Raw genomic sequence first — 19,586 nt, 5'->3', positions numbered from 1 at the left:
ACTTCACGGTTACAGTGAGACGCCATTTCGTATTTCAAGTATGGTGAAACACTCTTATACCTCCCAAAGCTTCTACTTAGCATTTTTGGCAGAGGTGCGATATGTTAGCATCATTCAGTAAGCCGGTGGGAGGATAAGAAGCAAAAACAAGCCATCATGACTTCCCAGGGTGGAGGCTGCCACAGAGGGCTCCCCACTTAGGTGAGTACCGAAGGTGAAATTAAGGCAAGAGGCAACTCAGTGCCTTGAATTCTCATGGTTTTGTTGTTGTTGTTGTTGTTCATTTGTGGTTTTTGTTTGTTTTTTGTTTGTTTGTTTTAAGACAGAGTCTCACTCTGTTGCCCAGGCTGGAGTGCAGTGGCATGATCTCAGCTCACTGCAACCTCCACCTCCCAGGTTCAAGCAATTCTCCTGCCTCAGCTTCCCATGTAACTGGGACTACAGGTGCATGCCATCATGCCCAGCCAATTTTTGTGATTTTAGTAGAGATGGGGTTTCACCACGTTGGCTAGGCTGGTCTCGAACTCCTGACCTCAAGTGATCCACCCACCTCAGCCTCCCGAAGTGCTGGGATGACAGGTGGTGAGCCACCACACCCAGCCTCAAATCCTTTTTAAAGTAAGAGGACTGTGTTTTTTTCATCCCAAACTAAAAGACACCACAGAGACCCATCTCCCAGGCCCAGGGTAGCTTCACAGAGGGGATCCCTGGGCCTCACCTCTGTGCTGGAGAAGGCAGCAGTTCCTGGCTCACAACTGGCCCGCTGATCTCTCTTACTACCCCCTTTTCTCCCCCTACAAGTGAGGACAGGACAGAAGCCACTGTGAGTGCCCCCTTTAATTTTTCTAACAGAATATAAAAATCACGATAGGCTCAGTTTGTCTCAGTCGGTAAACAGGAGCCCCACAGTCACCCCTGTGGCCTGAGACAGAAGGGGCTGAGGCAGCCAGACCCAGAGCCACACCCAACAAGCCACACTCAGAATCCTTGTGTCTCAGGGGTTCTTGACCTAAGGTCCAGCATCTTGATAGGAGAGAAATGCCCCTCTATTTTTACTAACCTCTAACTGAAATTTAGCACCACTTCAATGATGAACCCAGTGGAAGTCACAGAGGCTTTCATGTCACATCACAGAGGGGCAGACGTTGTAAAGTATCTTTTGTGCTCATCAGTACAAAATTACAGTGGTTATTAGACTCACCATTAGATCTTTTTATTTAATACATTGACATAAAAGCACATACAGATTTCTGTATTACAAAAGGTTTTACAATTTTGATAACTATTTCAATATAATTGGTTTATCTTAAAAGCCTGTGTATTTTACTTTATGCACCAAATTATTATCCTAAGACGGGGGTCCTGCAAGGTCATCAGACTGCCAGATCGCTAGCACAAAAACAGATTTCAAACCCCTTTCTTGACCTGGATTCCTGAACATACTAAAACTGCATGAGAAAAACTGGAAGTTAGGAATGTTTGTATTTTTCTGAAGATAATGTCCATCCATAGCTTATCTGATTCTCAGAGCGTCCAGTCACCCAAACCAATAAGGAAATTGATTCTAGGCTGATCTCCTTCAGGCAGGAAGGCAGACACTCGGTGAGGGGCAGCCCAGTCCCAGACAGTGGGCAGTGATAGTCTACCTGGCTTGAAGGGGAGGAGGAGGGGAAAGAGGAAGCTGACTTCAGTGAAGCCGGGGCCAATTCGTCAGCATCCTCTTAACCTCAAGGAACTCAGTGGTCTGTTTTCATCCTTGGAGGGATAAGAGAGACCTTTTATAAACTGCTTCTCCCTAAGAAATAATACAAAGTTTTGCTCTTAAAAAAATCTTACTCTGTAAACCAAAATAAAACCATTCCAACATTAATGAAATAGACTAATGATGGAAGGCACCAATGGACTATACTAATATACTTAGTTTTTCACTCTAAGTACAATGGAAATAACTACAAATTCCCCATAACTGTGGTGCAACCATGTATGTTGGTGGAGCAAATTTGCCACATTCTGAAGATCAGGCAGGTTGGGAGCTGCCTTAAAAGCTGCACAGGTATTTCCTGCCCAAGATCCAAGGGCCAACCAAGTGAGGGCTGTCACTGATCTGCCCAGAGAGGATGTCCGCTTATAATTCATACTCAGAGGGTCCAGATATGCTAGGAGAAGATCTGGACAAGCAAACTTTTGTTTTTTCCAGAAAATAACAAGTAGAACTCACATCAGTATTGAGATTCAAGCTTCCACTGCTACCAAGAACATAGTTAATTAAGTGATGCCTAAAAAGCCAATGCCAGTCTTCACTTCACTTTATGCAAATACCGAAGTACGACCCATCTCCTGGCCACCTGTCTTTCAAATTGTGCTCTGATCCAAGGGGCCCGGGTGAGTGGGTCATTGAGACTCAGCCACATTACTGAATAAGGCCTCACGGTGCTTGATCTAAGGGAGTAGCCTGCCGTCACGACATCTCAGACACCAGATTAGGACTAAGGAGGAGGAAGGTGGAACTTGTACACACATTTAAAATTTCCGAGGCAACCCTGAAGGACACTAGTTTCTGGAAATTTAGGATAGAGTGAGTGCATTTTGCTTAGGGAGAAATGAAATCAAACGGAATTTGCAGTCCCCAAGGAGCCTTTCAGTGAGTCTAGGAGGCAGGAGGCAGGAGCATGGCATGAATTTGCCCTGTCTGCACAGGATGGTGACTCAGCTCCACTCCCAAACTGGGCCACATCCTGCCTCTGGACCCCGAGGCAAGATTAAGATGCCAAGGGGCACACATGTAATTGGGCTGCGGAGAAGAAACAAAAGCTGTATTTGTGAACTGCAAACCAGTCAGCCCACATGTTTAAAGTTCAGGTTGCCACTGTCTCCTCAGGTAGTTTGTTTTTTCTCTGACATTGTGATCCACAGCTGCATCTTGAGCTGCCTTCCTTCTCAAAACTCCCTAAAGGCTATCAATTTAGTAGTGACTGTATAATATCTAATTTTTATATGGCATCATCAGTCAGTCGGAACTTCCATATAATTTCCTTTTCTTAAAAGAAGCCAACCCAACTAGTAGATAAACTCTTGCTACAAACTCCTTTTTGTCTTTCTCTAGGCACCATTTACATCAATCCTGATGTTGAAATAAGTTGAAATAAGAAATGGGAAAAGTAACCAATTTAAAATCTCCTTGAAAAATAATAAGAGTCTGTGTTTCTGTCGGAGAGCCATTTTTATGGTATCTACCTGTTCTATATACAAGATCATTAGGCTGCTTTTCTTCACATGGGCTGGGGTTTTGCACACGTTCATTTACACCCTGCTTCCATCTGTCATGTCTCTAAAAATGCCACTGAGCCCAAACTGAGAAAAGAAGTAGACTGCTTTAGAGGCGATGGCATAAGCCAGGCATGTTTTTGCTTACTAGAATCCAGGCATTAGGTTTTTTACATCACTGTTCTCCCACTGGCAGCATTGTCTTTGGCAACAAAGGACAATGAATGGCTGTTCACTGGCTTAAGGCCGTCTCCAGACTAGTCCTGAAACAGCTGCCTTGCAGGCAGGTAAAAGAGCCTGACTGACACCTCTTGGCACCTCTTCATCCCTCCACAGACCCCTCCAGGCCTAAATGAAAACTCACATCACAGGAGGCTGCACAGCGGGTTTTCACTAGTGAGGCACTCAGCAATCAATTCAAAAATCACGGGGAATGTAATAGAAGAAGCCGTTAGTGAGCGGCAAAGAAAAAGAAAAACAAATACTAGAAAAGCTAACAAAACATTCTGGAAGTTTTTTTCCCCCTACTCCAAATTCAAAGAACCCCCCCAACCCACCATTTGACTAATGCCCTGTTAAAAAATGTTTCTCTTGTACATTTAGGATTTGGGAAAATCATTTCTCAGATCTGGGTCTCCGTCGGCAGAATAAACCAGACGGTTTTTGCTATTTGTCAGTTCTGTGCATGTTCTGTACTTAAGCTTCATTGGAGGTTTACTTTTGGACCTACCTCCTGCGTGTCTGCTTCTTGTAACTTATCCTGGAGTAAGGAAAAGACAACATCCAGGCTGTTTTGCTAGATTATGATGACCCAGATCAAGTATATCCTTTTGTTACTATTTGTTGCCAGCTCCATACAAGGACAACACCAGCAATAACAGCAGCTTTCAGCATTTATTGAGCGCTTCACTCCAGGCTGGGCTGAGAACTTAACCTATGTTATCTCATTTAATCCTCATAGGGAGGAGACACACCTGTAAGGTGGGTATTACCATATATGTCACAGATTCTAAGAGACACAGTTTTTACACTCTTAACACCTGTGTTGTCGGGATGTATTTAACCAGCCCATTTGGCCTTTTTTTTTTTTTTTTTTTTTTTTCACATTTAAAAAATGTATTGGGGATTGGTCTTCTAGTTGACATCGTCTTAGATTCTATGAAATATGGTATTTTCACTGTTTTTTGGTTTTTTTTTGAGATGGAGTTTTGCTCTGTCTGGCTGGAGTACAGTGGTGGCGATCTCGGCTCACTGCAACCTCCGCCTCCCGGGTTCAAGCAATTCTCTGCCTCAGCCTCCCAGGTAGCTGGGATTACAGGTGCACACCACCACACCTGGCTAATTTTTTGTATTTTTAGTAAAGACGGGGTTTCACCATCTTGGCCAGGCTGATCTTGAACTCCTGATGTCGTAATCCACCTGCCTCAGCCTCCTAAAGTAATTTAATTGGGATTACAGGCATGAGCCACCGCCCCGGTCAGATTTTTTTTTTTAATGAGTTGCAGTGAAGTGGCCTTTGTAAGCGGCCAAACTAGAATTTCTGTCCAACTCCAGAACTTTTTAATACTATATATGATCTCCATAAATTCATATTTACCTGACTTTGACATTGTCTTCTGAGTTTAAATTTCTCTCAGTTGTCACTCAGTTTCCCTCATTCTTTGGCCTTTATCCTACATGATATTCCCAACAAAAGGCTCAAACTAGACCCTAGCTCAGGAGCTTCGGGCATTGCCCCCCAAAATTAAAAGGCTCTTTGTAGCGTGATTAATGACAGGCCATCTTTGGCACATTGAGGCCCAGTTGTGGGAGTGAGTGGGGCTGAAGTCCAGCCTGCCCTTGCTCTGCATCCCACGCGTGCCACTCAGCATTGCATCTGCCCATAGGAAGACACACCTTTTTCTAGTTTGCACAAAGGTCCCCCATGGGCTTGCAGCAGCTCTGATAGGATTCGGTGTCCCACATGTGTTTCAACTATCATTTTCAGTGGTTTGGAGAACAGGATGGAAGGGTTGTATTTTCAGGCTGTATACAATTCCAGTTTTCAGGCTGTATACAATTTTTGATGCTTCAAAAAATACAAGAGAATTCAAAGCATAAACGTAGATGTGGTTTAGTAGCAATAGGTATGATGAAATATTTATGCTTATGTACCAAAACCAGCACAAATAAGGACTCGAGAAGGCCTGATTAAGGGCAGTCATAGGAGTCATTGGGGACCAGAAAATAAAAATGTGTTACCATAGAGTAAAAAAAATACTATATTCTCAAAAGTAAGAAGTATAAAAGCCAAGATGTCATCCCTTCCCTCTACCCAGCATTTCCATGTCAACATTATACTGTGTTTCCTCAGTGATTCCAGATCTCTACAAGAATAGAAATGGTTCAGAGAAAAGCAGGTAAAGGGATGATTTAAAAGTTACAAAGTAATTTTTGATTTATTAAATGATTCACCACATTTATTTTTAATAACAAGCTCTGCTAGTGCACTAGAGTATTTAGTCTGATTTTTTAAATTACATTTATCAAAAATTTCAGTTAATTTTTTGTACCCAATTTGCATTGGTTACAGTGTTTGACTCTAAGAACAGAAGCAAATGTGTTGTCATAGGTAACTGGGGAATCTAAGAAGTACAACTAGCCTCAAATGCATCTCTCTCTCCTCTCTTCTCTCCCTCCTTGTCTCAGTGCTGCTTGACTATGTTGTCTAATAGCCTCTCTCCCCAGTTAGTGGCAAGATGCCCCTGGAAACTCCAAGTTTACATGTTCTTTAGAATTCGTAACTTCAGTGAAAGGGACCTTGCCCAACAACACTGACCAAAGTCACTGGAGGGACAAATGATCAACCTGGCTTAAGTCATGTACCCACCTCTGAACCAATCCCTACATCCAGGGCAATGAAACGCTCTGATTGACTAGGCCTAGATCATGCCCTCACTCCTCAGGCAGGTGCTTAGCCCACCTGCACCACATAAACTGAACAAAATTTTTAAGGAATAGAGCAGGTATCTTTCTCCACAGGAAGAAATGCTAAGCACACAAAAATTATGTTTACTGCAGACCTTACAGAAATTTATCTGTGGCCTGAAATAAGAGACATCTGTAAAGCAATGGGTAGTAGTTGTTATGAGAAAAGACAACAGTTAGACTTATTTATCCCGGAAAAAAGAAAGCTGTGAATGCGGAGCTTAAAAACTGGATTTAAGTATAGGTGCTATAATGGAATAAATGCAAAACGGCATGCTCAAAAATCAGGGGTTATAGAAAAATTAAGACTGGGGAAGACCGCTCAGAACCCATGCCACTTTAACTCTAACAAAACCAATTACAACCCTATTAAAAATAATGATATAAACGACATGATAAATTCCTAATACATAAGGAAACACAATCTATTATTAAAACTTCAGATCTTTTTTTTCCCAAAATAAGGTTATCATGATAAAAGAGGATTTAAGGAGGGGTTGAGGCTGCTGAGAGATGGAGACATGAGCATCACGCGCAGAGATGGGGGAGAGCAGCACAATAAGCCCCCCTTAAGAGACAGCACACAGCCACACTGGACCACGAAAAGGAACGTGGAGGGAAGGGTGCTGCAGTTCAGTCCTGCATTTCTCCACAGCTTCCTGGGCTCGGCTCTGCCAGCTTACTTTGTATTCAGTTGCTTTAACTTGGTGGTGCAAAATTTTAACATACGAGGAGAAAATCCTATGTGAACAAATGAGATTGTGTATTACACTGACATCACTTCCCTGTTAACCAATAGAATATGAGGTAATTCCTGTTAAAGAAACATGGTTGTAAGAGAACCAACGGTATATTACTTGATGATATACAGAGAGACCGATAAATTATAATTCAGCTTTAAAGAGATTCAAAAAAGTAAGAAATAATTCGCAATTGTATTGAAAATTTATTTGATCATGTGAAAGAACATTTTGACAAGAAGGTAATTAAATGATAGAGATCATGGGACTTTTGAAAAGCAAGACACAAAAGCATCTTTCTGAGACGACTCAGGTATCTAGAGATGAAAAGAGCAAAGATGACTCATTAAGGTCTCTCTGTAACAGTTCAGGTGTCACTGAAATTGCAAAATATTCCAAGACATGAAGTTAGCTGAGTAACAACCCATAACCAGTATGTCTGATATCTCCATGAAATTGAATGTTTTGCTGTCAAAGTTTAGAGATCAAACAAAAAAAAAATGATTTGAAGCAAGTTGGAGGGCTGTAGTGTACATTCACTAGCAAGATTGAACACTAATAATTACCATATAGAGAGAAGGAAGCAATGATTTGGTTGGAATGCCACCAAAAAGAGATGGATGGCTACCTCCCAAGAGTAGTCTTACCTTAGTGAGTGAACCAAGGTCCGAGACCTGGCTAGGAGGACGGAGGAAGGCTGACCCATGCCAGTTGAATGGACTGCAAATCAGAGAGGCAATTTATGTATTTACCATGGTGGATGTTCTTTTACAGATAGGAACTTTCAAACCACCTCTATCCACGGCACCTCCTCTCAGGAAACAAGCTATATTAGTTGTTGAAAGGCTGATAAGTGGGCCTCTCCAAGTGCAAAGGGAATGAAAACAAAGAGAAGTAAAGAGTTTGGAGAGAGAGGTTCCCATGGTCACAATTAAGCCTCAGAAGGCTTCCATTGCCCACAGCAGTGAACATTCCTGCAGCAGTGATAGGCCTTGGTCCAGTCCCTGCCTTCTCTGGACAGTGCGCATTCACCATTGCCAACCTGACTCATCTGTTCTCCAGCCTGACCAGCCTCCTTCTGCACACAATACCTCTTTCACAAGATACGATAAAGCACCATTTGTGAGGCTTCTTCTTGCTAAACCATAATTATATCCCACTCCTACCTCTCCAGGATGAACCGCAAGTCACTTTGCATAGGATTTGGGGTCACAGAAGCAATGACTTCTAGTTTGGCTGTTTTGATTTTAGAAATATAAACCTGATTGAGCTAGCTCAGGGTTAGGTTACATGCGTGGTGATGACCAGAATCTCATTAAGATATGATCATAAGATCTGAGGCCCCTCCAAGCTGTAATAGGAGCTGGAACCAGGACCTGGAGAGCCAAGAGGACCCAAGGTGGCCTTAGAGCCCAGCGCTCTGCCTCCATGCCTCCCTCAGTGCCTCTGGCTCCCTCTGTGTCTGTCTGCTCTTGTAACCGGCTGGCCCTGCTGACCATAGTCCCGCTTCCTCATGGCTTTGGTCTTCCCTGGTCCTAGCCGTACCTGAAAATATCCTTTGATATTCAGTCTCTAAGGCTAATGAGCTAATTGTCTGCTTATTTCTTAGCTCAAAGGTATGAGAAAGAGAATTTGACTGGACCAATTTGTGTTTTCTAGGCCTTTAGGACAGTAGCTGCTGGCAGGCTTAAGCATGTGCTGCTTTGGGGTCAGGAACCCACCTCTGGTCCAGGAAACTGTGACCAGGGAGGAAAAGAGGTCTTGTGTGTCAGAAAGTGGCCGCCTAGACAGCAAAGGGGAGGAAGCTCTCTCTTTTAAAAAGGGTATGGGTAGGACAGGCACAATGATGGATATGACATATGCTCTTGGTTTTATCTCAGGGAGAGCTGTGTGAAGATTTTTTGCTAGTTCAACTCTTATTAGGTGACATCAATTCCTTAATTTCCAGGTTCTCAAAGAAGCAACTCACTATTTCCCCTTTGTTTTACCAGTAATAATAGTGACTAGTAAGGTACATTATAATTTACAGTACATTATTATTTTTCATACAGTCAAATCCATTGATCTTTTATGAGTTCCTCCATTGCTTTCATACTTAGAAATGGTCAATGTAATAATAATAATGGTAGGTTGTTCATTGTCAGGGATCTGTTTAATACCTTCCTAAATTTACTTATAGGGTTTTTTATATTGTTCAATTTTTCACACTCAATTCATTTAGGATTTATTGTAGAATATGGTATGTAAGCTGAGGCTCATAAGTTGAATCTTTTTCAAATAACCAATTTTCTCAACGCCTATTTCATTTTAATGAAATGCCTTTAAATGACATTTCTTTCCCTTATAGGAGAGTCATTTCAGATTTTCAGAAGGCAGCTGATGCATTCTAAATCTCATCGTAGCAGTAATGTACATTCTTGACATGATAATTTTCATTCAAGGATTTCAGAAATAACTTTGCCAGCAGATATGATCATCTAGATATCAGAATAACCCTGCAGAAAAGTGGCAGCTTTATGTAAACCAGGAAGCTCCTGGATGCAGAGCCACAGGGGCATATCGGTAAGTGGGTGGTCCCTCCAGGCTGAGGCCCTCTCAGCACTCTCTGAAGGGAAGGAGACTCTCTTTAAATGCACCAGCAGGAACTGTGCTCCACTGACTGATTTACCCAGGGCAGAGAGCTGGTAATTTGTTGTTTCACTTCTAAGAAGGAAAAGTGTGTTTTATTGTCTTATATTGATTAGAAGGATGAACACTTACAGCTGGGACAGAGGTAGGGAAGAGGGTTTTGTCAGTGATGCTGAACAGAGAATACCTGCAAATAGCAGAAGTTTGCTGTGTCTCTTGTCAACTACTCTGGAAACACTGATGAGTCCCCCTGCTGAAATCCACCGACAGCCTCCAAAAGCACAACACACAAGGGTGGGAATAGCCCTCCTCGCAGCCGCCATTCCACTCAGCATGGAGATGGCCTCAGTTTGGTGCTGGCTTCATGTGGTAGCATGATCCTGTGGACCAGACTGATTCTCTAACACATAGCCTGCACCAGAACTTATTGAAGTCAGCCTAAAAGTATGCATGAGCAGCTCTACATCAAGCTGTTTGTTAAAGCACAGACCTTCAGAGGAGATAATGAAACACCGCGCAGACACTTGTCCATCCTCAGGGACTCAGCACTCACCTTCTGGCAGGTAGATGACTGCTACTGGGCAACACTGAAAAAACAGATGTGCTCCCAAGCACATCTAGGCTATGTCACTGATCAGGCATCTCATGAACCAAAAGCCCAGCCCAGGTAGTTTCGGAGGCAAACTAGTAACAGCAGGACCCTGGCAGCTACCTGAACAAGGCCAAAAGGGTGGCCAGGGACAGGACAACTAGGAGTGCCATGGGGACTTCCCAAAGTCAGGTGTCAATGCTTGGACAGAGATAGCATTTCCTGAAAGGACTGGCGGCAAACAGAGAAGCCCATTGCCAGCGATTGTGTATCTAAGCACAGAATATAGGCCAGCAAGAGTCAAAGAAGTAGAGTCCCCGTCACCGTAATAATAGCTAACTTTGATAGAGGTACTTATAATATCCTTACTATAGATGAAGAAACGGAAACTTATGAAGATTGCTCAGTAATACACAGCTAGTAAGGGATGGAGCTGACAATAAAGGAAAGAGGCAGAGAGGTTAATGGGAAGAGGACTAAGTTAGTCAAGGGAGGACAGGCCTTCCTTCCTAGGGTCTCTCCCTTAATCTGGAGTTCAGAAAGTCATAGATTCATGGGGGTGGTGGGTTTTGTCTCTTTTTAACTGCATAAGTGATTCATGGGTATATTTTGCCATAGTTCGAGCAATACATTAATATACATAGCAAAATGTAAGCAGCCCACACACTTTCTCTCACCTACTACCAATCATGTCCCTGCCCCAGAGAAGAGTAGGCACTTTCAATAATTTTATTTTTCTCCTTCCATCCTCTTCTGCACATTTGGGGGGGGGGGGAGAGAGAGAGAGAGAGAGAGAGAGAGAGAGAGAGAGGTACCTATGCACAAAGATATCTTGTTTTGTTGCATAAATGGGACCATAAAGTATCATTCTGCCCCTTGCTTTTCTCATTTAATAGTGAGTATGTTAAATGAGAAACTCACCATTTTTTATGGTGAAATAAACTATGTAACTACTATTAACTGCTTTCTTGTAACAGACATTTCACCTTTTTTTTTTTTTCCAGTTTTTCTCTATTACAAACAGTGCATGCATTTGTGTGTACAAATGTGAATGTTTCTTTGGAATAGATGAGTAGAAGTAGAATTAGGGGAAGCAACAGTATATGTGTATTTTTAACTTTCATGACTACTCCCCAGTTGCCTTCCCAAAGAGCTTCATTAGTTTATATTCCTTCCAGTGTGTGACAGTACTCATTTCCCTGCATCCTTGGTTGTACATGATTGTATCAGCCATTTTAGTTCTTGCCATTTGGAGAGCAAAATATGGTATTTCATTATTGTTTTCATTTGCATTTCCCTAACAGCTGGTGAAATTGACTGCTTTTTCATGTATCTCATATTCTCTGCCCATTGGTTAGTTGAATTTCTCTTTCTGATTTGTAGGAGTTCTTTGCGTCCTCTGGATATTAGGCCTTTGTCTATGGAATATGTAGCAGATGTTTTCTTCCAGTCTGTCACTTGTTTTAATTTTCTCTTAAGATTTTTGGAAGAACCCTAGGACAGTTGTTTTTTTTTTTTTTCTGTTTTTCAAGTTGCTTTAAATTGGGAGGTACTGACTCTACCTCACTATAGCACTGCCCCAAGGAAGATATGCAAAGTAACCTTGGTCACACTGCACAGATTGTTACTAAAAACATGTCCAGATCAAAACTAGAGATGGTGATTTCAGATCATTTGTTTCAGAACCACTAACCACTACATGAATAAATGACTCCTGCATACAGATGGTTAAACCTTGCACCAGACCACAAGTCTGATGATTTTACTGCTGAAAATGTATGTTTCTTAATGAGGTAAAGACTGATTTTACCAATTTAATTCTTATTGAAGACATTACTAATAATGCATGAATATTTTTAAAATTTAGTTTTTTTGCAAAACAGCATATTAACACATGTTGAGATGATGCTGAAGTCTAGAAAACATCCTAATAAATTACTGGAATGTAGCAGTACCTAGCAACTCATTAGCAAACACTAGGATCCTTGGGTACTCCTTTTTGTTGGAAGACAAAAGTAAACAATTATGGAATGACTACAGAAATGGATAATGTACCAAATAAACTCAATAGGCAAAAAGACATCAAGGGGCATCTTAATAGGCAAGGGACATCAAAGATATAAAGTTTATAAAGTGCCTGCATCAGTAATGTAAAGCAAAGCCAGGTCTATTTTTGAAGGTTATGAAGCAATGTATTTTTTGAAGTAAATACCGCAATCTCGTAAAAAGGAAAAATAAAAATACCACAGCTCAAAGAAGGCTTATTGGAATTTGTGACCTGAACCTCATCAGGCTGATTGTCTGCTTAAACAGCAACAACAAAAAATCAGGAGTCGTTTTTAGAATTTAAATAAGACCCTGAACATGTTCTGAATATGATCCAAAATTACTTGGGGCTGGGCACAGTGGCTTATGCCTGTTATCCTAGTGCTGTGGAAGCCAAGGTGGGAGGATCACTTGAGGCCAGGAGTTCAAGACCAGCCTGAGCAACATAGTGAGACCCCATCTCTACCAAAAAAAAAGAAAAAAGAAAAAAATTTAATTAGCTGAGCATGGTGGCACATGCCTATAGTCCCAGCTACTTAGGAGGCTGAGGCAGGAGGATTTCTTGAGGCAGGAGGATTTCTTGAGCCCAGGAGTTCGAGGCTGCAGTGAGCTATGAGTGTGCCACTGCGTTCCAGCCTGGGTGAGAGAGTGAGAACTTATCTCCAAAAACAACAAATACTTGCAGGTTAAACAACACACTTCCAAATCACCTAAGACTCAAAAAGAAAGTCCCAAGATAAACTAGAAATATTTTGAACTAAAGGAAAATAAAAATAAAATCCACCAAAATTTGTGTGCTGCAGTTGAAACAGTATTTAGAGGGAAATTTATAGCATTCAACACATATATTGGCAAAGAGAAAAAATCTAATCGACAAGCCTATCTTCCACCTTAAGAAACTAGAAAAAGAACAAAAATAATTCCAAAGCAAGTGGAAGGAAGGAAATAACAAAGATACTTGAAACTCAATAAAATTCAAAAGAGAAAAACAATAAAGAAAATCAGTGAAATCACAACTAGTTCTTTGAAAAGCTCAATAATATTGATAAACATCTAGCCAGGTTGACAAAGAAAGAGAAAAGACAAAATAACCAATACCAGGAACGAAAAAGGGAATATCAGCCTAGCAAGGTGGCTCAGGCCTGTAATCCCAGCACTTTGGGAGGCTGAGGCAGGCAGATCACTTCAAGACCAGCCTGGACTACATGGTGAAACCCCATCTCTACCAAAAATATAAAAATTAGCCAGGTATGGTAGTGCACACCTGTAATCCCCAGCTACTCAGAAGGCTGAGGCATGAGAATCACTTGAACCCAGGCGGAGGTTGCAGTGAGCTGAAATCGCACCACTGCACTCCAGCCTGGGCGACAGAGCGAGACTCTGTCTCAAAATAAATAAATAAATAAATAATAATAAATAAATAAATAAGAAAGAGGAAATATCATTACAGACATTGAAAGGGTAAGAGAATATTATAAACAGTCTACACAAATCTGACAATTTAGATAAAAGTGGACAAATTCCTTGATAGCCACAAACTACCAAAACTCATTCAAGAAGAAACAAATAACCTGAATGGTTTCATATCATCTACTAAAGGAATTGAATTCATACTTAAAAGTCTCCAAAAAAAAGAATGAAGGCCCAGATAGTTTCATTGTAGTATTCTACCAGACATTTTAAAAAGAAATAACACCAATTTTATATAATCTCTTCCAGAAAACAGAAGAGGGAATACTTCCCAACTCATTTTATTAGGCCAGTATTATCCTCATCCCAAACCAGACAAAAACATCACAGGAAAACTATAGACTTAATCCCCCATAAATACACACAAATGCTAGCATATTGAATATAACAATATGTAAAAAGACTAATATACCATGACCAAGCGAGGTTTGTCTCAGGAATACAATTCCGGTTCAGTATTCAAAAATCAATCAATATAATCCACCATGTTAATAGATTAAGGAAGAAAAACCTCATGATCATATAAAGTGGTACAGGAAGGTGTTTGATAAAATTTAGTATTCATCACAATAAAAACTCCAGCAAACTAGAAATACAAAGGAACTTTCTCAACCTGATGAAGGACATCTATTTAAAACTTGCAGCTAACATCATACTTACTGTTGAACAACTTAATGCTTTTCCTGTAAGATCGGCAGCAAGACAAAGCTGTCGACTCTCACCACTCCTGTTTAATACAGTACTGAAAGTCCTAGACATTGCAAGTAAGCAAGAAAAATATATAAAAGGCATAGAATGTGAAAGGAAGAAGTAAAGCCGTCCCTGTTCACACATGATGTATTTGTCTACTTAGATGATTTCAAGAATTTACAGAAAAGCTCCTATAAACAATAAAAGAGTTTAGCAAGATTATAGGATACAAGGTCTACACATAAAAATCAATTATATTTCTACATTCTAGTAATAATTGTTCACCAAAATTAAATATTATTTTATACTTTTAAATATATTATAGTCATATATATACTAAATGCTAATATATGATTTATAGTAGTTCCAAAAAATACAGAGAGAAATATTTAGGTATAAAACTATCAAGACATGTGGAAGATCTCTATATTGAAACCTAACAAACTCTAATAAAAAAATCAAAAAAGACCTAAATAAATGGAGGCAAAAAAAATGTTTATGGATTAAAATACTCAATAGAGGAACGATGTCAATTCTCTCTAAACTGACCTTTAAATGTCATGCAGTTATATTCAAAATCCCAGCAGAACTTTGTGTAGCTATAGTGAAGGTAATTCTAAAATTTACATGGGAAGACCATGGAATTAGAATAGCTAGGAATAATTTTGTAAAAGAAGAATAAAGCTGGAGAAGTCACACCACACAATTTTAAGACTTATTGTAAGCTGCTGTAATTAAGACAGTGTTGACACTGGCAAAAGAATAGATATGTAGATCAATGGAACAGGATACAGAGTCCAAAAATAGACCCACACCTTTAAGGTTCATTGATTTTCAACAAACGTGCCGAGGCAATGAAGAAAGAATAGGGTTTTTTTCAACAAGCAATATTAAAACAATTGGATATTCATGTACTGAAGGAAAAAAGAAGAATCTCAAACTAATCTTACACCATATACAAAAATTGAGTCAAAACAGATCATAGATCTAAGTAGAAAATGTAAAACTATAAAATTTTAGAAGAATGAGTAGGAGAAACTCTTCATGTCTGGGGTTATGCAACATGTTCTTAAACATCATACCAAAAGTATAATCAATAAAATTAAAGTTATAAATCAGATTTATCAAAATTAACTACTTTTGGTCTGTGAAATTTACTGTTAAGAGAATGGAAAGACAAGTGGCAGACTGGGAGAAAATCTTTTCAGATCTCATATCCCACAAAGGGCTTCTATACAGAATATACAAAATACATAAATATTAACTCTCAAAATTCAATACTCAGAAAACAAACAGCTCATTTATTTTACAAATGGTGGGGGTGCAAACGACCTGACCAGATACTTCACCAGAAAGGATGTACAGCTGCAAATGAACGTGTGCAAAAATGTACCCCCCATCAGCATTAGAGAAATTTGAATCTGAACAATGATGAGATATGACCATTTCTTTATTAGAAGAGCTTAATATTGTTTTCATTTTTAAGTGACAATACCAAGTGATAGCAAGGATGTGGAGCAACTGGAACTCTTGTATGTTGCTAGTCAGCATGCAAAATGGGGCAGATACCTTAGAAAACAACTTGGCCATTTCTTATAAAATTCAACAGACATACCATACAAGCCAGCTATCTACCCTAGAGAAATGAAAACTTAGTTTCACACAAACTTGTATGCAGATGTTTGTAACGGTTCTCTTCATAATTGCCAAAAACTGATGGTAACCCAAATGTCCTTCAATGAGTGAGGGGATAGACTTCAGTGCGTACAATAGAACATTACTCAGCAATAAAAAGAGCAAACTGCTGGTAAATACGACAACATGAGTGACTCTCAAAGGCACTGTGCTGGGTGAAAGAAGCCAGTCTCATAAAGCCCCTACTATCTGATTCCAGCTATATGACATTCTGAAAAAATGAGAACTTCCACAATGCAGGGCAGGGGTGGGAGAAGCGTGTGAGTCTAACATGGCCGTGTGAGGGAGTCTGGGGGTGAAAGAACTCTTGGGGATCCTGCTTTTGAAGGTGGCTACACAAATCTATGTGTGTGTCCAAACCCATGATGCACACACATGCTCCTAAGTCAATTTTACCATATTTAATAATAAATAAAGAAGAAAGCAGTATGAATCCACCAAGGAAAGAAGACAGGAGGAAATATCAGACAACCAACCTCAGCTGTCATTTTGAAATGAATCTTACGTTACAGAACAAAATTTTTTTTTAAATTTCTCTAGAAAGACCATTTTAGGTAATTGGGTATGGGTTGATGATACAGGTTGTGGTGAATTATTTCAGGCTGAACACAGTAGGAGCTTTTGCCACAGTTTTTCCTCAGTTTGGGCAGGGCAAGTAGGAAATTGAGGGCTTCTATAATCAGGACTTTGGGCAGAAAACCTTGGTCTCAGGTTTATTCATTCAGCAATTTATGTACATCTGTAAAGTTGGAAGCCCTGTGGGAAAACACACAAATCCACAGGAGAGTCCCCGGCCTTGGGATACCTGTAAGGTAGTTGAGAAGATAGGACACAGGAGGCCCTCGGGATTGAGCCTGCAATTACTCTGCAGAGCCCCCTTATAAACCACCCAGTGGGGGCTTCTCAGTCAGGTCTTGTTGGTGGAGTAATAGGTCACTACAAATAAGTACCCTATAAAAGATTTGGGAACATTTCATCAGCGATAATCATTTGCAGTGCAATTTTCCCTTCTATGGTCAAGCCAGCAAAATTGATGAGTTTCTTAAATGTGCCTCAGGAGATTTTCTGATCTCTGTTCCACTTAAAGACAGTTCGGTTATTTTTTAGTCTCCCTCCACAAAACAGTATTTCATCAGGTTCCCTGCAGCCAGAAATGTCTCTCCCTGACTTCCTAAATCACTGCAAGATTCTGCCGGGCACAGCATGGAGTAAGTAAACAGGCCTAGAGACCCAGGACTGAGGACAATTGTTTGCATTGTTCTATGATGAGTCGTCCAAACAGCTTGAGTCTCTCATGCCCCCAGATGGTGTCCACCTCTGCCAGGGTTGGTTGATAGTGCTTTCCATCACAGTTACACGTTGTCCCCTTTCCATTGCCCCAAGTAAAAGCTGAATTGAAGAGCTTCTGATGTCAGAGCTTCCTATCTGAGGTGTCACTCCAAAAAGGGAAACTGAGGAAGCAAGTGAGAAAGAGTAGCTCACCTCAGCATGCAGAATGTGAGCCAAAAAGTCTAAGCAATCTGCATTCTATTAAAATATGGTCCATAGAAAACCAAGGGCTGCTACACTTACTCCCATTTGCCAGGCCAGAAAACAAACCTGACTCCCCAAATACCAGCCAGGCAAGAAATCAGGCAATAGACTGGCTAGGATGTTTCATTTCCTCTGCCTCTTTCTCTGCTAGCTTTGTTGCCAAAGAATTAGGTCTGTTTGTAAGAGACTATATTAACTCTAGATAGTAGTAATATTTTTCAGACAAGGAAAATGAAGAACAAGAAATAAGGGACAGGGCAAGATGTTGTCAGACCCCACCTGCATCCCTTCCACATGCCAGGCGTGTGCACACTAGCATGACTTCACCTGCTAGCACCACCCACTCCCCCAAGAGCATTTTTCACCCATTCAAGAGATATATGTGGGGCAGACTGGTGCTGGGGAATTAAAGTCCCCTGCCCTGGGAGGACTCAATCAATGACTGTTGGCAGTTGCTGTATACATACCCCAGCTCCCTCCCTCTGCAGGAGTGAGAGCTCTGAGGCATGTATCCTCTACAGGCCCCTAGAGTCTCCCAGTGGGATTGAGCTTCAATTGCCCACAGTAGAAAATGGCTTGCCATTGCCCCCTGTATTGGCTGCCTTCCCTCCCTGTCTCACTTCCCTTGTCTCTTACCAGTGTTTCCAGGGATCATTTCCCAAATAAACTACGTGTACTAGGGTCTGCTTCCAGGAGAAACCACACCAAGATAGAGGGTAATGGGGTGTTACCTCTGAGATAACTCAGATGGTGAAAAGAAGACAGAGGAAAATGGAAGCTGGACTATGCAGGCTTTCTCAACCAAAGTGACTTGAGAAACTGCAGGAAGGCTACTGGCCTCTGGCTACTGTAACAACTTCCTAGAAGTCACTGTCCTCATTGATAATGTTACACTATTAGGAATTAGGGGCACCTGTTTGCCATTCAGGTACTTATCTCTTCTCGATGTACATGCAACATCTTAGCTTACCCATTGTTCACCCATTGTATTATCATCATTGGTGATTTCCTAAGATCCAGGTAAAAACCACCAATTCCTCTAAACACTGCCACATTGTTAAAATAACAACCCACAAAGGACTGCTGACGTTAGTCAGCTGACACGTAATCAATCTTTAGAAAACAGATTCCTGCGACTTCTGTGGTACAGAAAATCATTACATCAAGTGTATTGTCGCCAGCAGAAAATATCCTAAGGCCCACAGTAAACTTCTCACCAGAAACTGCATGTCATACACATTCACTCTTCACTGATACCCTTGATTGCAAAGAGAAAAGATTACAAATATCACCATGGAGAAGGTATCAGATCCGTTTCCAGTGACAGGCCAGAGTCAAAATCCTTTCGCATGAAGCTGAATGAATTCAGAAGCTTCTCCCCCACAACCCTCTTCCCCTCTCCTTGCCACACACTCACACAACTCCCCCAAAGCAAGAACTATTTCAAGTGGCAGCCTTTGGGGATAGAGAGCAATCTTTAGATTCCTTTATTAATTCCTTGGCCACCTCTCTGGTCTCCCAATGCTGACAAAGTCTAGCTCAGGTGTGTTTGTTTTGGAGCCCAAGAGGCCTAGCCAGCATGGCCAGTATAAAGCTGTCTGAAAAATACTCGCTTTTGGTATTTTTAAGAAGGGCAAAAAGGAACACATTTAACCAGATTTCATTTCTTCAGCAGTTTGTGAGTTAGGATTGGCATGAGTTAGGAATATAATCATCCAGCCTGTGTCTGAAAGAATGCCGCCCTTTTCCAGTTTGCACAGCTTTCTTGCCTCTTGCTCGCCTTTATAAGCCACCCATCCTTGTTCTTGGAGGGGTGACAGCACTAAAGGAAACTTCTCTGAATGAGTCCCACATGTCCCAGGACTCACCAGCCTGTGACAGCCAAACAGGGTGCGTCTCCTTCTTATTCCCAATATATTATGGCCAAAGTCCCTCCTGGCTTTACTGCTAGAAATTAATCCACT

The 19,586-nt window shown here is 40.9% G+C and overlaps 1 protein-coding gene across 3 annotated transcripts in view; it reads left to right on the top strand.

Annotated features, from left to right (window-relative positions):
* The window catches only part of KIF6 (kinesin family member 6), a 375,342-nt gene that overhangs the window by 292,343 nt on the left and 63,413 nt on the right, over nt 1-19,586 (top strand). The window lies entirely within an intron of this gene.

This window comes from Theropithecus gelada, chromosome 4 (assembly GCF_003255815.1).
Source record: "Theropithecus gelada isolate Dixy chromosome 4, Tgel_1.0, whole genome shotgun sequence".
Lineage (NCBI taxonomy): Eukaryota > Metazoa > Chordata > Mammalia > Primates > Cercopithecidae > Theropithecus > Theropithecus gelada.
This window is presented reverse-complemented; position numbering and strand designations above follow the sequence as displayed.